We start from the raw sequence: 10,318 nt of genomic DNA, 5'->3' as shown, positions 1-10,318 counted from the left end.
TTACGGGTTCCTTATATCTACGGCACTAAAGAATTCTTTGCTAGTGTTGCCAAAGAAAGAAATTAAAATTATGTGATGGGTCATTTACACATGAAAAATAAAATCGCAAATGCGAATTCAGAGATGAGAGAGATCTTAATTGGCCCGGTTTTTCCCCATTTAAAACGTTTAATAACTGATCATTGACATCTCTGAATTAATATGTTATGGGAGGGGCTAATTGGTTTAGTACAAGCCAGTATACGCGTAACTATTCATTTTCATTAATGCACAAATTTCTATCTACAAATGTGTTATTGAGCGTTCCCACTGCCTGTAGCTTTTTAAGCAGAAGAAAATGCTTTAGTGAGAATAACGCTTTTGACTTATTTGTGTCACCATCTAGCGACTGTTAAGTAAACCTTTTCCATTCAAATTTGTATTGTAAAGTATTAATAATGTTTTCATAATTTAAAATTTAATAATAACACGACTTTTTAAATTTTATGAGGAGCTTTTACATTTTATGGAAGAAATCTTACAGAAATAATTATATCATAATTTAAAATATGATTCTTTTACAACTTTAAGAACTTAAAATAATGAATATTCATGATGAATATTACTGTGATTTGCCTGACCAAGTTTTTTATATCTATTATTACGTAAATCTTTTTTTCCTCACTATTATTGGGTAAGCTTTAGAAGAAAAAAAAAAAAGACTTTTAAGCTCTTAAAGAGCGTTTTTCCTCCCCCAACTTATTTATGACATATTTTTCATTTAAAAGAAGAGTAGTAAGGGAAAATAAAGGAACTCACACATTACACAATACTCACCATATCTGGTTAGATAGCCCAGGGTGGGCCAGTGCCTTCCTTTGAATTCGAATCCACTTCTCTCTACTTTTGACACTTGTTCGCCAGTTTTTCTCCTTTAGAGTAAGGAAATCAGTCTCAACTAAATTCAGCCATCTCAGCCTGGGTCTATGAGTACACAATACTCATAAGATACTTAAAATGTGATCTGAAGAAAAGTGTCAGAAATTTTTAACTGATTATTATAATTATTATTTTTACTTCAATATTAAATTACCTAATATACAGCTAGAGCTGATTTCAGCATCAAATCTTTTTCTTCCTCTAAATTTAAACAACAAATCACATACTCTCACTGATGGGATCATTTACGCCAAATTAAGCGTAAGGTACTATATAATAAAAGCTCAGGATTTGTAAAACATTAAAAATTATAAAGTTTGTAGAAAATTTTCGAAAACAAATCAACTTTAGTACAATTATGCAGTTATGTAACTAGATTAAATTCAATTATAAAATTTTACAAATAAATGAAAATGTAAAATGCTGGGTGACCAAAATTAAACTTCCCACTTTCAATATGTCGATAACCAAAACTAATGTTATGTTTTATTTTATACCCGTCACTGAACAGACAATCCAATTTTCAGTTTACGATGACTGTCTATCAATGTTCAACTCCGTAGCCCTGTAATTTTGAACCCAATCTAGAAGACAAGGAAACTCTTGGATCAAGTATTAGAAGAAACTTGCATTCATGGAAGACTTTTTGTTGGAACAAACCCGCTTTTGAATTTAATGGAAAGGAAAACCACGAAAATTTCCCACAGTTAGCCTGATGGAAAAGGGACTCTAACCCATATTCCGTCAGCTAGTGAGAATATTTTACATTGCACTATGGTCGGTGCGAACCGGGTGCAAAATTCATATCTACCAGCTATCGCTGGGATTCGAACCACGGCTAATCTCATTGGGAAGCAAGCCACCTTATTAGGAAAGTTATACATTTAATTTTACTTTCATATCTAGTGATTCTGAAGATTTCCATTTCGTTTTTCTCCTGACCCTAGTCTACAAACTATTTTTTTACTTCATTTACAACAAGGTTTCTAAAAATACATTTTAAGGTTGGTGATTAAGGAGCATGCTGTAATATTTACATTATGTTTATACAAAATACGAATATAAAAGGCTGTAATGTTGTCAATTTCAACGTCTGTATTTTGATTATTTAAAAAAAAAAATAGAAAATTCTTATTGAAAAAGTAAATCAAAATTTTTTTTTTTTAATATTTCATTATTGTTATAAACGATTATGCAAAGTTAAATTAATAGCTGGATATTATTTTTTTAATTGTATGTCGCACTGATTCATTGCTCTCATACTTGAATAGCACTTTTTCCGATAGAAATTATCTTTTTATTATTTAAGACGAATTTAATTTTTATTTTTACAAATTGCACTTTGCAAATTAATAATAAATATCAGCTAAGATGCAATAGTAGCATTTCGAAACACCCATTTATAAATACGATGAAAGAAATAAAATTTCACAGCTAATTATTATTTTGAATTATTATTATTAAAATATGATAAAACATTAGTTTTTTATAAAGTTTCCATTGCACAAGCATTAATTTAAATTATTCGCAAGTAAGTTTTGAGAAAAATTGCAAAGAAATTCCTTACTTAAACAAAATCAATCTAATTTAGCAATGATAATCCCTAAAAAAATAATTGTCTGGCGTTTTTTTTAATTTTTTTTATTTATTATTTTATATAATAATAGTATAAAAATTTTGACTTGAAAGACGCACAAAGTTTTGCATCATTTCAAAGAATGTNCTAATTTTTGCATTTTTAATATTTATTAATTATTATTATTATTTTTTGAGGAATTTCTTTTTTTTGATACTTTTTCCAACTTCTCTTTTTTCTGGTGTATTCTGTTTCTATGTGGTTTTTTTCCGGTGCTCTTCTCCAATGTTCTTTTTTTTTCCAGGTCCATATTTACCTAGTTTTTTCTCCTGTGTTCTTTTTTCTTCCAACCGATAAAAACTGGATATGAGGTCAGATGTATTTGTATTGCACATAACTGGAGAGAAAAGCTTATATAAATCAGCTCATCTACTATTATTTACAGAGTAGATGGAAACTGCAAATAAAAGTTTTTTAGTATCAGAATAGTATTTATTAATCTACGTTTCAAAAAAGATGATATCGTAACAATCGGTACTTTCCTGGAATAAGGAAAAACTTTTAATTGTTGTTGAATTTAGTAGGAATCGGAATCAAGCTCTCGAGTCCGGGATCGGACTTGGATTCGAACATTTCAACTACAGCTCTAAATCATCACTACAAAATCGTGAACAAAAGAGTGAAAGACATATGCTGACACACTTAAAAAGTTAAAATGTTCCGTTTACTGTCCTTACCTATGACTTAATGTTATTAAAATAAGCATTATCACTTTCTCAGAAATTCATGTCATAAAAATAAAGATTAACTCTAATCACAATCATTTAGCACTATGCTGTTGGTTGAAATCATCTTATGATAGTCTAAATTAACCACAATCAATCCATTTTCTTCGGTACCTATCTCCCGTGAAAAACCTAAAATCTCAGTAGAGTTGCGCCTGTATTAATACATTTGGTACTATTTAAAAACCTAATCTACTACCATAATACCAGTAGCGATAACTGTCAAAATTAATTTAGCATTATTGGCGTTAATTATATACGGCGATATGTTTACGGTTTCTCAAAATGAATCAACATATTTTCTCAAATGCTTTACCCTTTTAGAATAAAATTTATTTTTCTTTATTTCAATAACCGTCGATTTTAAGTTATTTCGCTTTATAGAAACATGTTTTAAAAGAACATTTATTAGCATTGTAAACATGTGGTTTCAAATAACTTAAGGAATACTAATTCAGTGACATAGCACAGATCCATATGCCATTCGAGTTGATCATTAAATTTGTAAAAAATAATGAAATATTAAGGAAAATGCGAAAATCTTAGTCTTCTGTTTCATTTGTAACAATACCTAATGCAAAACTAATGCGAAAAAAAATTTTTTTTTGGGACGCTTCTGCTGAACAGAATTATTAAAATTTTTAAATGAATTTTAGGAACGGGGACTTCAATTACAGCTTGTAGTCGATGTCCAAACTTCAAGACCCTCATACAAATGTTCTGGAGTTTTAAGAGATTCGATATAACGTTCAGCGACAAGGGCAAACAAAAATACTGAGTAAATATAAAAGGAAAGTTGAAAAAGAAACACGAAAGATAGAACGAAAGTAAAAGAAAGCTTTCGAAGTCATAAGCAGATTTTAAACGACAATTTCTAGAAAGGAAAAAAAAATTGTACATTAGATGAGTGCAAAACGTTGTTATGTAAAGAAAAAAAAAATGCTCGCTTCCTTTGTTCTAAGGGGGAAATTTGATAGTATCCATTTCGGTTGTGTTCGCTCTGTAACGTTAGTTGAAAAAGGATTGTGGGTACAATAGGATCCCGATTAGGCAGCTATTGACTGACTATCCAGCTTTGTCACTATTTGGTTGTGAAATATCAGAAATATAGGAAAATACTGTGTTTTGTATAGTTCGCCATAGTAGCGGAGATGGAAAAAATGAGGAACTCGAAAATGGTCACCTGTACATCTTAACTCTTCTTAGTCAGTAATTTTCACATTTGCGTGGTTTATAAATAAATTTTGAGTATTTTTGCTTTAATTAATTATCTTTAGAGGAGTAATATGTAGTTTTCATTCTAAGGAAAAGTCGGTATGAAACTTCGTTTTGTCCAGTTATTTTGTTGTCTGGCTTAAGTTTCCGCCACATTATACCAGATAGCTGGAAGCTTACTATATTTGTGCCATTTTTAAATATTTTTATTAAAATATGCATACAATTAGATTTGTTATAAATTATCATTGGTTGATGTTTGTACGTTTCTTAAATTGACGTCTTTGAGTGGTTTGGCGAGCGTTAGTTGCAACATATTATAAATGAGCTGCAGTTGTTATTTAAAATTCTACGGATGGCGATGGTAGCCAGAAAAAATAACTTGAAATTCGACACTTCGTTTCGGCTGGATAAGAAGAATAATTTGGTCAACTTAATGGAAAAATAACATTCTGGCTAGGAAGGAAAAAAATCCAATTCATCCATTAAGTAAAACGGGAGTTTCAACTTTCACTTAGCAATTTTCCATTTCTGTGTGCTTCTCCCCCTCATTTTACATTACAGCCTAAGAAAAGGAAGAAAAAAAAATTGCTTATCAGACCTCGAGATCTCCTCCAGAGCTGCCTGTCACACACGCCCATTATTGGAATGGTCCAAATTCAGATGAATTGAAGTATAAGATGCTAGTTTTGATGTTTATCAGAAAATTAGACGTCCTTTTAGAGCAAATGACGTGCACATTTTTACATGGGAGTACACAAAAAAAGAAGAATGAAATAAATAGATAAATGAATGATAGAAATTATGGAAACGAATAGAAAAGAAGACAATTTTTCTATAGAAATCTTCTTGTACGTTATAATTCGTGCACGCCGATTCTGATTCTTTTTTTTTTATTAGTATGGCGAAACAATCGTTGGAAGGAATGCATTTTTTTTTTTTATATTCTCGAAACAGAAGAAATTATTGTATGCCAAGAAAGTAATTATTAATCTTTAATAAGTGACGAAGTTGAATTATGATTAGGTTTATTCTCCCAAAATTTTTTATTTCACGATTAAAAACTGAATATTAACGTAGTGATAATGACAATAATAATAATTATCATCATAATAATGATGATAATAATAATAACTATCACAATGATAATGATGGTAATAATAATGATTATCATCATAATAATGATGATAATAATAATAACTATCACAATAATAATGATGGTAATAATAATGATTATCATCATAATAATTATGATAATAATAATTATAATCATAATAATAATGCTGATAATAATAATAATTATAATCATAATAATAATGCTGATAATAATAATATTTATGATAATAATAATGATGATAATAATAGTAATTATCAGAATAATAATGATGATAATAATAATATTAATAACAGCATCAATGTGGTATTAATCCTAGCACGCGATTTTAAAATATAGCAGATAACTTAAAATTTTTCCTATTTATTCTTTACCGCTTTAATAAGTTTCATCTTCAATTAAAAATCTAAGCTATAAGTACAAAAAAAATGATAAGTTCTTCTAGATTTTGTTACAGCCAGTCAAATATTCAATACATGTACATTATTTTAAAATTGAAAAAACTCAAAAATTTATTAATAGCTTTAAAGCAAGTTATGGAAAAAAACGAGTTAGTTCTTACATCTGTGTCATAAACTGAGAAAATACTTTAAAAATAAAAATCCCGGTTTTTAATGGTAAAAATTCTTTTTTATTGTTGAATATTCTTCTGAAACTGATTGATTTACACTGGTTATCATAAATTAAGGAAAATTCACAAAAATCGCGATAACTCAAGAAATTACACATGGAATTTTATGAAACTTACCCACAATATACAACACATAGTAAGGTATTAAACAACATAAAAAGAAATTATCAGACATTAATAGTAGTATAGAAATTAGCACATGTATAAAATAAACAAATTGGAAGTATCGGTTTGCAATAGAAAAAGTACCTTTAATATGGAATATGATTGCCTCTAGAAGCAATACAGCACAAACAGCGATGTGTGATGCTTTCAATTATGCGGTCTATCAGTTCAATAGGAAGTGAGAGCCATTGCTCTTGTAAAGCAGTTGCAAGCGTGGCAAGGGTCTGAGGGGGCGGATTGATGGCAGATACACGCCTCCCTAGAGCATCCCAAACGTGCTCGATAGGATTCAAGTCCGGGGATCGAGCTGGCCACTCCATGCGAGTAATTGTTTCCTGTTGAAGATAATCATCAACAATGCGAGCTCTGTGTGGTCTTGCATTATCGTCCTGTAACAGGAAGCAATCACCAATTGCCCCGGCATATGGGCGCACATAAGCATCAAGGATGTTGTCTCGATAAACCTGAGCATTCACGGTTCCCCTTGGAAAGACATGGAGGTATGTGCGCCCTCCTAAGGATATGCCTCCCCAAACACAGACACTGCCTCTTCCGTATGCATCTCTTTCACGGATGTTTGATGGATGATAACGGGTCCCAGGTTCTCTCCATATCAAATAACGTCTACTGTCACTTTCTAGACTAAACCTGGACTCATCCGTAAAGAGAACAGGCCTCCATTGATCTGACGTCCAGTGGACATGTTGTCGGGCCCACTGCAAACGGTCTCTCCTATGGCGTGATGTGAGCGGCACGCAAATGGCTGGTCGTCTCGCATACAGACCACCTTCGTGGAGCCTTCTGCGCACAGTTGACGTTGACACCAACCTTCCGGTGGCTGCAGCAAGAGAGGATCTAAGATGTGTCGGAGTAGCGGTTCTATTCCTGCGTGCACTTAATGTCAAATATCGGTCATCGGCACTGGTCGTAACAGTTGGCCGTCCTTGACTGAACCTCCTAGATGCCGAATCTGTGGTTTGAAATTGCCTCCAAAGTCTATGAACCACAGATGGACTCACATTTAGCCATCTGGCCACTTCTGATTGACTCTGCCCTGCCTCTAGTCTCCCGATGGCTCTCCATCGTAGTTCTTCAGGCAAATGATGCCTAGAGGTCATTATTACGAATTGGCTATCTCAGATTTTCAATGTCGCAATCACAGTAAAATTTGTGTGCTTTCTCTCAAACTTGGACTTTTATGCTCCAGGCAGATGACGTAAGCCGAGTGCAGCGCCACTAATTTGCATATTGCAATTTTACTCAGCTACTCTTAGTGGACAACATATGCAAATTTTGCACGGTTTGGCTTACTTTTGAAAGAGTTATCGCTATTTTTGTGATTTTTCCTTAATTTATGATAACCAGTGTACATTCATATGCTGAGACAAAATAATGATTTTTTTTAGTATCATAATAACGGTAACGGACAGCTTTTTTAAAAAATTAACACATAACTTGAAAGGAATTACAGAGCAACTTTATAAGAATAGTTTTCATTTAAATATTAAATAGAAACAAAAAGTTTAATAAGAGAAAAAAGTATAATTATTTTAATTAACTCTTACCAATCCAGTATAAATATGATAAACACCTCTAAATAAAATTGAAGGCTAAATTAGTCTTTAAATTTTTTAATTAATTGAATTTTGCATTTGCTCGTAATAGTTATTTAGTAACCAGCATAGTTATTCATATATCTTTAAATTTCCGAGTAGAAAATATTTTGGTTAGAGAGTTCATGTTTCATTCCCTGATTGCAGAATTGAAAATCTGACTTTATTTTTAAAAAAAAGGTAAATTTGAGAAAAAGATAATTACAGCATTAATTTTCCATGTGACTTAATGCCCATGTGTCTTAATGTTGTGAAAAATATCGTAAATTATTTTAAGGTATAGAGACTAGGTAATAAAATACCAGTTCTAGAAATTATATAGAATTATAATAATCAGTTGGCATTGTCTTATCAACTAAATTCTTATAATTCGAAAAAATTACTTTATTAAACACCAGTTAGCTTCGCTAGCTTTAGATGATAAATATATCATAAAATCTTTTTTCTTAATCTTTGAAAACAGAAAAGAAATTAAAAATAGTAATGACCAATATGACCAAGAAGAAACAGTATTTTCCGACCAAAATTTGATGAGAATAATTTTTTCTTTTTGATCGAAGAAAAAGCATTGCAAGCACGATGTGCAAAAATATTGAAGAAGAGATTAATAGAATCTCAAACTAATTGACACAGATTCGCCAGAGAACACAGCAAAATTTTTTTAAAATTTAAAAAAGATTAGAATTTTACGAAACTTTCCTTGTTTTTGACAAAACCGTTTCCTGGTATATGCTGGAGCAAACATTTCGTCAAAATGCTGAAATAACTATCGTTTTTTCCCTGAAGATACGAATTTCGTCAAAAGTAAAGAAATATTTCGTCATTCTAATTTTGATAGTCTAGTCTTCATTCTAGTTTCCTCATTATAATTAAAAAATTTCCAGGGGTTCCGAGATGAGGAAGCATACTCGTCATACATTTTAGAATTCGCGTTTCGTCACAAATCACATGATTTCGTGACGAAATGATTCTCCAACTTAACAGAATACAGTTCAAGGATTGCTGTATCGGCAAGTATTAGCTAGGTAATGTAAACATCAATGACTTTAGCTGTAACATGTTTATCTTCTAAAGTATATTCATAAATGCCGCATACATTTATGTTACATATCAAAACATCAAATGAAATGTAGTCTTTTCGCAATTGTACAATGTATATCACGGTTGATAAGCGCACCACGCAACGCGAAAACATGCAGCTTATCAGCATACCAAGATCTCAAAATTTGGTAAGACATGCCGCATTAAATCAGTTTTAGTGAAAACATTTCACCTGGTTGAACGTGCGACATATCATACCCGCTGAGCCAAACAGCTTGAATATCTTGGGAGGCCCAAGCTATCTACTTTACGAATCAGACGGATTCATTTTGATGCAAAAGAAAAATGTTACGCGTTGATAAGCCTGTGAGAAGTCTGGCTCTGGTAAAAGCAGGACATCATTCTTCTACGACTCATCAGGATGGTATCGAGCACATCGTTAATAAGCTATCCTGTCCACTTAATTCTTGTCAAAAGAGGATCTCTTTTCGAATCTTGACATCCATTTGAGATCCGCGGGACATCTCATAATGAAGAGTTTAGGGATAATTTCGGGTGACCTTTGAGATGTGGAAACGACGATTCGGGAAATTTATTTGTTCGGAAGATTTGTCTTTGGTCTTTTTTTTAATATTGCGACATAACATATTTTAGAATGGGGATAAAATGCCATCCTATCGTGTTATGTTAGGATGTTTCATGAATTTCATCAAATTTATGATAACGATAAGATTACTGTATCGTAGTCTTGCGACATGACCTCGCGAATTTATTGTGCATTGCATTTAAGTTGAAAGTGACACGTACTAAGTAACAGATATTATTATATATTCAATCCTGGATGTTAAAAATAAAATATTTAAATGTATCACCCCTTGTTAAAAATTAAATATTTAAATGTATACATTGGTTGCATTTAAAATATGCTTTTGAATAATTTTAATTTTTTGAATTGAGCCTATAGTGTCATACGTTAATTTCCGCAAGTCCAATTTGAGAAAAAGAGATGTGAATAACAGAATTTAATAGTATTTTTACCTATATATTCAATTTATGCCCTAATTCTCCATATAATGTGCAATATTTGATTTTGAATATTCAAAAATTTATGATTAGAAGAGATTGATAACTACTGCACTGAGGATCAAATTTTGTATTGTATTTACATGAATACTGGATCTTAATTCGGGATCTTAATTCTTGATCCTAATTCGGGAAGGCTGATTTCAAATCTGAAATTAGTTTCATTCCTAAAGGTAC

Source organism: Parasteatoda tepidariorum, chromosome 10 (genome assembly GCF_043381705.1).
Source record: "Parasteatoda tepidariorum isolate YZ-2023 chromosome 10, CAS_Ptep_4.0, whole genome shotgun sequence".
NCBI classification, from domain to species: domain Eukaryota; kingdom Metazoa; phylum Arthropoda; class Arachnida; order Araneae; family Theridiidae; genus Parasteatoda; species Parasteatoda tepidariorum.
The sequence above is the reverse complement of the archived record's forward strand: the minus strand, read 5'-3'. Positions refer to the sequence as shown.